A 12,607-nucleotide genomic window follows, 5' to 3' on the forward strand; every position below is an offset into this window, starting at 1 on the left:
TGGGTTTGTCCGGGGCATGAAAGCGGTTTGCGAGGGATGTAAATCAATTCCAGTTTGCCATGGTTTAAATGCATTGTGTAGGCTGTCTCGCAGCCCTGTTTGTGACATGCGAAAGGAAAGAACTTGCTGTGTTATATGCCTAAATATGCCAATAATTCAGCCCGGGGATAATTTATTAAACAGCTCTGCATGAGTGCCTTGCCTGCCAGTGCTTTAATCTTCTGATTGTTTTAAAATGTAGTTTCAAGCTGTCTTACAGCTTCTCAGAAGTACTTTAAGATGGGTTTTCTAGGGATTTTTTTTCTAAGATTATTCAAATGAGGGTTTTTTTTCAAGACTTCTATTCACCTGAGGAGACAAAAGGAGCTTTTATTCTCGTTCTCGCAGTTAAAAGGCACAGTGGTAAAATGTTTTTGATTCTCGCTGTTCATAGTTTTACAACAACAATGTACGGTTAGAAGAGCCTTGTGGGAGCAGGGAAAACTGGCTGGGCTGTATCTTAAGACTGAAACAGAGATCTGTCCCAGTTTAAAAAGCCTTGCCAGTCCACTTCCGAAACTTCCACTTAATATGTTATTTTCTAGGTAGGCAATGGGTAAATGTGAGGAAATGAGAGAAGTTCTCTAGGTTCTTTTCTGTGTGGGTGTTATTCATTCAGCTCTCAGTGGGACTTTTATAGTGCATGTCCAGGGAATGCATGTGTGACGATTTTGCACCTGTAGTGCAAATGGAGCATTTGTTTTCTGCTCACTTTCTGAAACCATGGTGGGAAATCTCAGCTTCCTTACACCAGTTTTCTGTAAGTTACAGGAGGTGGGGAAGGCTGAAGAAAGAGAGAATACAGGTGATGGGAGGAGGAAAGGTATTTCTTTCTCCCACTAGCCAAAAAAATACTTTTATAGCTCTTTAAAGAGAGAGGGCAATTCGCATCCTTGAGAAGCAAAATGAAAGGCATTTTATACACTCAAGTTGGTCAGTTGGATGCACGCAGTCTTCAGAAATCATTATCACCACAAGAGGGTACTTTGGCACAGGGGGTTGCCAGTGAGGAATGAGAAAGAAGCAGAAATGTTACAGGATGGCAATAATAAAAAGTAAAACGCTCTGTGAAACACGTGCATTACTCCCCTCAAATACTTCTACTTAAAGAATAAGGCTTCATGGGTAATGAAAATTCATAAGTGGTGGGTTAAAAGAGCAAGGCAAAGAAGTCAGAAGGGGGGGGAGGGAATGTTAATACTCACACGAAGCCTCCCTCTCCCTCCAAAAGAGGGGGACAGGGAAGGCGGGAGACATTCCAGCCTCAGAAGAGGTGCAGGCTCAGACACAGGCGGGGCCCGGCCCGGCCCCCCCCCGCAGGAGCGCAGCGAGGGATACGCGCGTTCCCGAGGAGGCCCCCCCCGCTCCCCCCCTTCCGTCGTGCCTCCTCCAGGGGAGGGGAGGGGGGGGTGGAGCCGGCAGCTGAAGCGCTGCCAGAGTTTGTTTAAACACCTGCCCGTGAGTGCGGTTTCTCTCCCCCCTGCCAAGGGAAAAAATTAGGCGTATTTCCCCGGTTTGGTTGGTTCGTTGTGCACAGATATTTTCGGTTTGGCAGAGAAAGTCTGTGCGCGCTGCTAGGGCCTGAGGGGCAGAATCCGGGGAGCTGGAAGGCGAGGGGGGGCAGAGCCACTGGGCACACCGGGCCCCGGTAGCAGACTTCATGTTGTAGTGGGAACTGAAGATTGTGATGAGCTATGAACTAACCGTACAAAATGTTTAGGAAATCCATTACAACAGACACTTAGGAGCAGGAAAGTCACGTGCAGCTGGAGCCCATGCTCCTGCTTCGAGTTTGAAATTGCAATGGGAAAGAGGAATAGGCAGAAAGTGACTTTTCTGTTGGCCCCGTTTACGGCCCTTCCCTTCAGAGGAGCTTTTTTAAGCTACTCTTCTGCCTTGCAGTCCTCTCTCCCTACCTGTCCCGTTGCTTTCCCTGCCCTTCCCCTGGACTCCCTTCCCCATACTTCCACCAGCTGGCTATAGGACAGAGAGGACATGGGTTAACTCCCTCTTACCAGGCTCTGGGAGCCAGTGCTCCCACTTTGAGAGGCTCTTAGTGGGAGCTGCAGCTTAATTCGGAGTTGTAGAGTTAACCATCAAGCAGGCAGTGTTGTTGTGGGTGTTGGAATGGAAACCATGTATTGTGCTGATGACTGATCTAGCCCAAAGACAGCCCACAGGTACTGAATAATAGCACATAGCAAGACAAATGCACTAATTTCCCCAATAGAAGTCCAGGAATTACTGTAGAAATGTAATATACAGCCTGTTGAGTTGATACAGTTCAACCTACTTTACCACTGTGCAAGGCCAATAATCTCTAGCAGGTAACAGGGATTGGTGTAAATGTTGAGATTTGTAAATGAGATGGTATAAATAACCATCATTTTTAGGTGATAATTGAAAACCTCAGCAAGAGGTATCTTGTTGCTGTCTGATAGAATGACCTCACATAAAAGTACACTGGTTGCTGTGTACCTGTAAAAGTTTAAGCATCCACAGGAAATATACCCATTTGTGTGTTCTAGTGTGCTGTAAGACTAGTGTTAGGAAGCAGAAGTGCAATTTTTTAAAAGTAACATGATTGCAAGACAAAAAACCCAAGTAACCTGACCAGAAAAAATCCTTTGCAGGTAACACATTTTCTCTTCGCCAGAGTACTTGGTTCAGTTTGTTACTTAAAAAGAAATTCCTAAGTAAAGAAACTTTCAAGTGATGGGAACTCCTGAGAAGATATTTGGCCTTCATGCGGTAGAGTGGTGGTTTTGTGTGGCTGGATTCCCTGAGTTTGCTGCAGAACTGGAGAGGGCACTGTGGGCTCTGTTTTAAGTTCCCTAAGCCTACTTCACAGAAAATCAAGTGTCTGATGAATTTTAATACTTCCATTTTCACTCACTTTCACCCATAACATATCTCTGAAGTGCAGCTCATGGGAGTGTCATTGACAACAAATGCAACTCCTTATTTCAGCCTCTTCCTACTGAAGTCGCACTGACTTTGAGGCAGACTTGAGCCCTTCGTCATGTAAAGAGGTTCAACAGAAGAACTGTTAACTGACAGGTCACCTAAAAATGAAAAACTGTGTTTCTAAGCCATTACAATTACTTGTCATGGCTGCAGTCATATAGCTTTTAGCATGCATATAATTCACGAAGTGAATAAACGCTGCATACAATTTCAGTACAAAACACATGTAAAATTCAAAATCATACCCTTTCCTTACAGCTGTTTAAGTTCTTGGCATGTGTGTGTTATTTCTTATTTTCTTTTGCATACCTTTTAAAATTCTTAATGTGTTCCTCGGTAGAAAAGCTGTATTCTTATCCTGGAGTGCTGTAATCCTTAGCCTTGTCTTAGGAAATTCTCTTTTAAAGTTCCTCCTGGGAAGTTTTGTTGTTTGTTTGGTCTGTAAGGGAAGTGTGAACATCTCACAGAATGCTGCTTTTTTTTGAGTACCATGCGGAATAAAGAAAACAAGTGTACAGAGTCCACAGGCTGGGAGTGTATCAGTTAATTAGTGGCTGGACATTGCTCGGTAGGAAGCCTGGCGAGGTTTTTTGTGTATGTGTGTTGTCTGCTCCCTTTGATCACTTGTGTGGTAAATAGACATGCAGGGTAGCTATAGCAACATGTGCTGTAGGTTGGTGGGAACAGAGGGGACGGGATCTTCGGACAAAGGGTAGTTTGTTAGAGTGGTTGGTTCTGATTAGAAAAAGGTGGCACCAATCAGGGCATTTAAAAACATCAGTTTTGCAATACGCAAGTGGATGTTATCAGTTTCAAAGTAACGTTTGTTTCTGTAGCTCTGAAAGAGCAGATCATATGGAAGATTGAGGAGGAAGGGGGGGGGATAATTAATAAAAAGCAGAAGCAAAACCCTGTAACACTTTTGAATGTGAAAATGTTTATGCTGGTTGTGCTTTCACTGGTGTTGCTGCACCATCTATGCATTTTGTAAGAAAGCATTTGTAGGAACCAAATTACCACAGATGATGCTACAGATAGTAGTGGTTTTAAAATATGGCTTTAGAGATGCAATGATGATAACCTGATGTTACGTAGTACATCTGATCCATTACCTTTCTCCAATTTCTAAAAGTCCTATGTACAATTTGCGATCAGAAGATACTGTACCCGTTTCAGCAGCCTACCTGTAGAGGTCAGACTTGAAGTTTTCAAAATCTTCACAATAGGATTTCAACCTAAAGCTATAAAAATACAAAACCAGGCATAGCCACTCTCCTCATTAACTTTATGTGGAATAAATAAAGTAATGTTGGTTAGTCAGTGTTGGGTTATGGAATAACAGTGCATTCTGCATTGATGGCAGCCTGAAATACGTCGCAATTCAGCCTCATCTCGCATCTTGAACAGAACCCAACCCAAAGCTTTTATTAGCGCCTGAATTATTTAGATGTGTATCTCCCTCTCTCTGATCCCCACCAGGCCTCCTGCCTTTGATGAGATCTGTCTCTGGCTCATGCCCTCCCACCTGCCTGCACTCTGCTGTGCTGGCTGCCGGCTTCCCACTGCTGCTTAGTCCCAGGGCTTCCCTGCTGGGGAGGGACAGGGAGGCAGGCAGCGGCACAGAGGCCTTCCACAGCTTCTGAGCTCTACAAAAAGTTGTCAGACCTCAGAGTCCCTCCGCAGAGTAGCACCAGAGGTAAGGGGTCTGCTGGAGCCTGGGGTCGAGGAAAATGAACTGCTGGGAACGAGGAGCTCACGGTGGTAAATGCTCGGGGGATATGCTGAAGCTCAGTAAATGCTTCAGCATTTGGAGAAACAATTTGATTTGGAGAAACACACAGTTTGATTTGGCTGAGAGTGAAGACTGAGCTGAGAGAAAGGAGCAGACCTGTATGCGCATACAGCCATGTGAATAGCCTTTTGAATGTGTGGTGGAGTTTGTTTGAACTGAATTTCAGACTTCTTAGGGTACTTCATTCTTTAGTCTGTTCTTGGGTTTGAAGTCTTTTATTGCAGTTGTGCAGCTTAGAGCTTGTAATGCTTTAGCAAGCTGTAAGGAATTACTGTATATCCCTGAGATCCCTGGCTTGCAGTGCAGAATCCACCCTGACTGAGAGCTGGGAAAGGCACTAAAGGGTAGGAAGCTGATTTTGATCTCTTTTCTAAACAATAAAAATAGCTCTTAATTCTTTAAAATTCTTTCCTATTTGCTGTCATGTCATGGTTGGTTACCATTATTATTTATATCTTCCCAGGGGGATGTAGGAGGACAAAAAAGCTGGCAAATAGGCAATGTTTGTTTGGCCCTGAAGTATGATAAAACTTTTTTGATTGCCTAAGTGTTGAGATAGCTGGGTGCAAGAACAATTTTAAGATAGTAAAACAAATACAAGAGAGTCCAGGCTTTTACTCCTGGCTTAGTGGGACAGTAGATGAGGAGATCCACAGGGCTGACAGGATTTTTCATTGTAGTGTGATAGACTGTAATGAAAATATTTATGGAGGGATATTTCATGGCCCCAGAAAGGAGCTGGTGACATGCTATGACAGTCACTCCACATTTTGGGGCGAGGAGGCTGTCATATTTCTCATGCTTTTGGTGGTGCTGACAGCTTCCCGTCACGCTGCACCCCGGCTGCCCTGTGCTGCCCGTGCACCTGCAGGCCCGGGGCATTGCCTGCCACCTCCCTTTGGCACCCCTGTGTCCTGAGCAGGTGCCCATGACTAATGACATTAACTTGGCTCTTTGGGTCTGCAGGTATTTAATTACTGAACAGCTGCAGCAGGAGCTCAGAGAGGCCCCCTACCAGAGCAGGAGGTCGGGCTTGTTTGTCATACTGGCGAGCTGATGTGCTACTTAGACTCAGGTGAAAAGAGACCTCGCTCACATGAGACCCCCCGACATCTCTGGGATCTCCCTTTCTGGTTTTTTGTTAGAATCCTTATTTTGAGCATTAGCTGAGACTGGTGCTTTCTTCCAAAACATATTGAGAAATCAGTATTCTATGGCAAAATGGTTCTCACAAAAACTCTTTGTTTTTCAGTAGTTGTCCCATATGGAAACATCATCCCTCTTTTTATTTTTTTTAATTTAGTTTGATTTTTAAATTTTTTTTTTATTTTGTGGGGTTTTTTTTCCTGAGAGGTAATTGGAGACATAAAAAAAAAAACAAACCCAAAAACAAAAAGAAAAGAGAAACACTACACATTTGCATATATATATATATCTATTTAGAATTGGAGTTGCCAAATCCAGCCACTCTGTCATAAGAACAGCCAGCATCCAAGTTTCAAGGTACTCTTCATCACCAAGCAAGCTTCAAAAGTGTTGAAGGGGGTTTTATCAATGAAATATATTGGGTTTTCCCCCCTAAGATTATACCCTTTTTGCAAAATCTGTGTATTCTACAGGAAGATGTAAACTCTGTTGACAACTACTGCTTTGTGGACCATCAAAATCTGCCTCTGTCTCCTGCCTCAGCTTTCTTCCTCCTTCCCAACCAGCTCCAGCTCCCTGGGTAGCTGGTCCTTGAGCTCTCAGCCTGGTCTCTGGTCCCACCTCAGCTCCTGAGGCAGGGATACAGATAGATATCACTCTCATTTCTTGTGTTTCTCTTCTTCTGTGAGTCACGAGAGGCTGTAGGTGGAATCCTACACCACTCTGTTTATAGTCTCACTGAGAAATAGCGTGCTGCAAATCTGACATGCAGAGGAACAACAAGAGTAGGGGAAGGAAAGGCTCCTCTGAGCAAGGAAAGGACTGTCCCTTTCAGAGCACTGCATGTGGATAAAGCTTTTAGGCAGGGACACATGATGGCCAAGCACAGAGCAGATTTGTCCACATGATGCTCAGGAGAGTGTATATGCCTGGATTCTGCCTTGTGTTAAGTGGCATCAAAATTAGCGTGCACTTTGCTTGCTGACGTTAGCTATGCGGACCTTGTTTTTGACAAATAATATGCAACTTATAAAGCTTAATTGTTTACCCATATGCAGTTATGCTATTCCATACGGTTTAGTAGCACCTATTGAAACAAGTGACCATAAAGAGTTAATGACTTCATTTCTATCTGGATAACCTCAGAAGTATAGTTTAGGCACGGATTTCAAACTGGGAGTTAAGCAGTTCAAAAGTGCACTATATTGTTTTGGTCTAATTAACGCAACATGGTGATAAGACATTAAAGCAGAGTGACAACACTATACATTGATAACAAGGGACATTAATGCCTGCAGACACAGTCTACATTGTAAATATCTGAAAAAAAAGGCTTATTATGTTAGATAGGTCAATGTGATTTGACCTAGTTTTGCTTTGCTGCTTGGAAATTATGTCAGTATTCATTATGTCATCTCCTTGGATGAGCAATTTAACATCCTTTTTGCATTGCAGTGTTGTCCTAATATTTTATATATATTTACTTGTTCTCTAAAAGGATCCTCCAGGCTAATTCTAGAGATCTGGGAAAAACTGATACAAAACAAAATCCCCTGAAACTGGCTTCCCTTTTATATATGTCTTCTGTGCAACAAAAAGGAGTGAATTTAATCACAGCAAAATTATAGCTACAAAATCTGAAAAGTATCATGTCCCTTTTGCATGTAAAGCTCATTAAACCTCGTGACTAAAGAATGACTGTGCTAACTCATGTAGCCATCTACGCTTTTCCTGTGCAGGTTTTTCATTGCTAGAAAATAGTACTTTTAGCTTTAACTGGATGCTTATGTAAAATAAAGTGGATTAAAGGAATCATGCCATATACTTTCCTTGTGAAATGTAAGGTCTCATATGAAGTCATCAGTATTTCTCTTGGAAAAACTGAGGTGGTTTTTTTAGTCTTCAACAAAATCACAAGGACTTTCCTTCATATTTATGTTTATACTGTTTTTTCTCTCTCCTACCATCTGGACTTGTAAGGGAAGGACTGTTGTTTGCCAGGACTCAAATTGTGGTACATCAGGGAACAACTAGAGGATTAAATGCTACTGTTCTTTGCTCTGATAGAAAAATAATCTGTTGCTGTTACAGTATTTTGGTAAGTGCTAGCAAAGGAAAGCTCTGTCTCTTCCTTAGCTTTACCTATCCACTCACAGCTATGCCTGTTACTGGTGTGTAACCAATGAAGGGTATTACAAGGTTGCACCTCTTGCTTCTTAGCCTTCCTTGATCCAAAAGCTCTCAAGCCTGTTTTTGCTTCTGCTGAAGTCAGAGGGATTGGGAAGGTGTGGTGGATTCCCCCTTCAAAATAGGGTGTTATTGTAGTTATTCAAGTATGTCTGTGAGTAAATTTGCACCTTTGTGACAAATGCCGAACAGATCAGGTAGTAGTGTGAGAGCAATACCATGCTTTCTTTCCTGTTTTTTTTTTTTTTACCATTTTTATTTTAATTTGTATTTTCTTGAATAATAAGAAATTTGTTCTTGAGTTTCAGCATGAGCTTGTTCCTTGCAGTGTTGAAATATTTTAATGGGTAAGCGCTGTACAGGTTCCTTATCATTTCTTCAAATACATCTAATCTTCAAAAGGTCCTGCTTACTCAGATTTTTCAGCTCAAGTAAAATTTGAAATTGTAATAGCTATCTGAAGTCTTTGAATATACTTCAGATGCAAATGCTCTTACATCCCTTGTTAACCAGCTTAATTGGAACAAAAACCCGATAAGAATGAGCGTTCAGAGGTGCCTCTTCTGTGCTATAACATTTGCTCTTGATCCCTAATTAAGCCTTGCTACTGAAGGTTAAAAAATCCTCCCATAATTTAACTCTCCTTGAATGTCTTGACTGCAAAAGAAAGTGTCATGGGAGAAGTCTACTACTGCCTCCCATGCTCCTCCTCCCTTTAAAGAGAACTAAAGTGTAAACTGCTTATGAAAGATTGGCAATGACTGGAAATAAATATCATGTATCCCCAGAGTAGTAGAAGACTCCTGCTTGAGGGTGAAGATGATTGTGGACTGACAACAACACTATTCACATAGCTAGCGAGTCTTTGCATGGATAGGGATTCACAGAAAGTTCTGATTGGACGCTGGAGATTATCTGGTCCAACCTTCTCTTCAACACAGGTTACTACAGGAACTTATTCAGACAATCATAAGCATTTCCAGCATATGAGAGTCTGGCAGCCCCTTCCAATCTCCAGCTGCTCTCATGGGGGGATAATTTTTTTTTCTTATATCCAGACAGAATTTCCCTCAAAGCAGCTCATGCCCCAGCCTTTTGTCCTGTCAGTGGGCATCCTTGTGAAGAGAGTAGCTCCGTTTCTTCTATAACTGACTTTTTAGATATTCAAGAAGTGTGATTAGATCGCCCTTGAGCCTTCTCTTCTCCAGGCTGAGAAAACCTGTTTTTTCCAACCTTTCTTCAAATGTCAAGTTCTCCAACTCCCTAATAATCCTGGTGGCCTCCACTGGACCCTTCCTAACCTCTTCAGCTGAGGGAACCAAAACTGGTCACAGTATTCCAGGTGTGACCTAATAAGTGCTGAGTAGACTGAAATAGCCGTATTATGTGATTTACTGACTGTACTCTTGCTGGTGCAGCCCACGAGACTGCTGGCTACCTTCCCTGCCAGGCACACCGCTGGCTCCCATTCAGCTCTCTGTCTGCCACCACCCCCAGGTCCCTTTCAGCAGAGCTGCTCAGCCCATCAGTCCCCAGCTTGTGCTGCTTGGGATTACTTCTTTCCAGGTGCAGGGCATTACATTTATCTTTGTTAAAGCTCATATGATGGCTGTATTGAGAAAATTACTTTACATCCTCCAAGAGAGGCTTCCTGGTCAACATAACAAAAAAAAACCCCAAACCTTTCCCCCTTTAGCTTCATCTTATTGCTTGATTGCCCACAAAAGGCTTTAGTTATTTTTCAACCATCATCTGTCTTTCTGGACCAGAAATCCTGGGGTATTAGATCATGGAAATGTTATTTTCATGATTTTTTTCTATTGTCTGTTTCTATGAATTTTTACCTGTAAATATTGTAGAGGAGTTAGCTTTAGGACGACAGATTGTGTCGTTGTGGTCTAGAAAATCTGGAAACTGTTACCAGAGAAAAGAGGTTTGTAGAGAAATGCAATTTATTTCCCTGTTTGTCTTGAGCTGATGAGGAAGGTATGCCCCAAGAGGGACTAATACCCAATGGTGCTGATTTTTTTCCTGAGGTTCCCTTGAGTTTTCAGACTAATTCCAGTACATTCTCCAAGTCCAAATGATTTTTTTTTTAAATCGCTTTGGATGAAGCCTTGCTGCCTTCTACCCTTACCCTGCTCTAGGATGTCTCTTACTGCCTCCTCACTTCTCTGTCCCTAGTTTTTTGGCCTCTGTCTTTAACCTCCTTCTCCTTCCCCAGGCATCTGGATGACACCAGAGCTCACAGAACTGCAGGGTAAACCCAGAGGGAAGAGAGGAGTCTTGAAGAGAGAGGGCAAATGCCATCTCAATCCTCTCCTTTTCAAATGTGTTTTTAACCTCATCAGGGAGTTAGGCTTTGCCAACCTAGGACTCCTGTCCCTGTCAGTGTGCAGCTGGAAGTTTGAGCATGACAAAGAAGAAAGCTGGTAGCACTTTTTTCCCCTCTCCCCTTTCCTCCCCTCTCCCTCTCCTCCTTCTACATTGAACTGGTATAGGACATTTTCCTTGACACTCCTAAGCTTGAAAATATTTTTTAGTCTTTCTGAACATCTTTTGGTGGATGTTTGTTCCATTGGTTGGTGTTATGCTGTGGAATGACTAAATGGGTTTGTCTTTTTGCAGTTCTTGAAAAGAGGTAAAGGAAGGGGAAGAGAAAGGGAAAGAATGTGGCAGCTCTGGCTGTTTGTGTGCTATTCCTACATAACAACAGGGGAAGCAGATCTCTATTTTTCTTGTCAGCAGAACACTTTAAAATTCCAGGGTGCATTCCGAAGACTAGACTAGGTTACTCAGAAAATAAAGTACAGACGAGAGGGACAGAGAGAGGCCCAGAGGGAAAACAACTATGTGGGAGAGGAGACCAGGAGGAGCCTGCAGAGAAGGAAAGGATTACCAGACTCTCTTCTTAAAATTGCATTAGGAAAGCAGAGGAAGAAGCCTTTATACAGAAATTGTAAATTAAGCTTTTTTCAAAGCCTTGAGGATGAAAATAGGACTTTTCAGTGCTACAGAATCAGAATTTGCCTTGGTAAGCACAGATGCAAGAAAGAGGGATAGTTCATAAACTTCAAGAGCTTGTAGGCAAAAGAAGGAAGGCAGCAGACACAAAGGTAAGAAGGATAAAGAAGACCTCTGAAGGCATACAAAGGGGGTTAAACACTCACAACAGCCATTGTAACTTCCCATTCTTTCTCCATTAAACTGTCTGACCTATCTTTTCTTGAAAGAACCATTCCTGGTGGTACCTGTTCTTTACAGGCCCCTTTGTGTTGCACTGTAAAGGTGTAATGGGATGATCAATGGAGTTTTGTTTTATAAATCCTTTGGAAAACTATTTTTCCAGCAAGCTTTTCTTTCTGACGGGTATTAAAAAGACACTGCAGTATTCTAGGGTGTTGGATTTTTAATGTCTCTAAAAGCAGCTAAAATATAAGGCTTATTTTTTTGATCAAACTGCAAGGCTTCTAGCTTTTTGAATCTTGAGGTCATTATATAGTGTGTGTAAATAAATGTTTTCTACCAGGCCCTGAAACCTTGCACATGAGGGCTAGAGGTATACATAATCTGTTAAAAAGTCAAATGTACCCATAACTTCATGCATCTTCATTTCTGAACTTTGTAAGCCAGGCTTATGGGACAGCCTTGATGTAAAAAATTCAAGGAATTTTTTTACCATAAGGTTCTGTTAAAAAAGGACTTCATTCCAATTATAAGACCCATACTCCTGATGATCTTGTAGGTCTTCCTCTGTGTAAACAGACTCACCCTGTGGAAGTGACAGTCTGGCTATTAACAAACAGAAAAGCAAGCCCATGTTGCTTTACTTTGCAAAAGTCTCACTGCCCAAACCGAAACTTTTCCCATACAATTTCATGACTGCAGTTATATGGGAAAAGCTAGTTTTTATGATAAAGACATTTGATGTTGTGGTATGTCATCTCAGTTAAAAGTACTATGAAAGATGTGACATCAGTTAGAAGCTATGGACAGATACTGTACAGTGCTGCACTTAAGGCCAGGCGTAATTCTAGTCGTTAGAGTTGAACGGTGACTGACTTAATTTTCCCAGCTTTGGACTGTTTCATTTGAGAGTGCTGTGCAAGGACTTATCCATTAGAGATTTAAAAAATGCATGTTAATATGCTTTGCTGCGCAGATATAACTAAGTGATATTAGGATGGCATATGCACTGTAGCACATAAAGCAAGCTTGGGCATTTAGTCATGTTGGCAATAGATATTTGTTTACTTATTCTGTTCTCTTTCTTGTGTAGGGTGAAAAGGTTACGTATGTCTTCAGGTGATAATTATTTAATTAATAGGGGTGGTTTTGCTCCAGATCAGAAGGTCAAGAATCTTTGCCTAGTGTGTGGGAAAGAATGATACTCCGAGTGATTAACACCCTGAGGAAATTTCTCTGAGTTTATTTTGGCTGGTCTGTAGTTGATAACTCCCTTGGCTAATGGCATGC

General features: G+C 42.1%; 1 protein-coding gene across 2 annotated transcripts in view; it reads left to right on the plus strand.

Moving 5' to 3' along the window:
• MID1 (midline 1) overlaps positions 1-12,607 on the plus strand; it is a 358,868-nt gene that overhangs the window by 209,014 nt on the left and 137,247 nt on the right. The window lies entirely within an intron of this gene.

This window comes from Strix aluco, chromosome 2, assembly GCF_031877795.1.
Source record: "Strix aluco isolate bStrAlu1 chromosome 2, bStrAlu1.hap1, whole genome shotgun sequence".
Taxonomy (NCBI): Eukaryota; Metazoa; Chordata; class Aves; order Strigiformes; family Strigidae; genus Strix; species Strix aluco.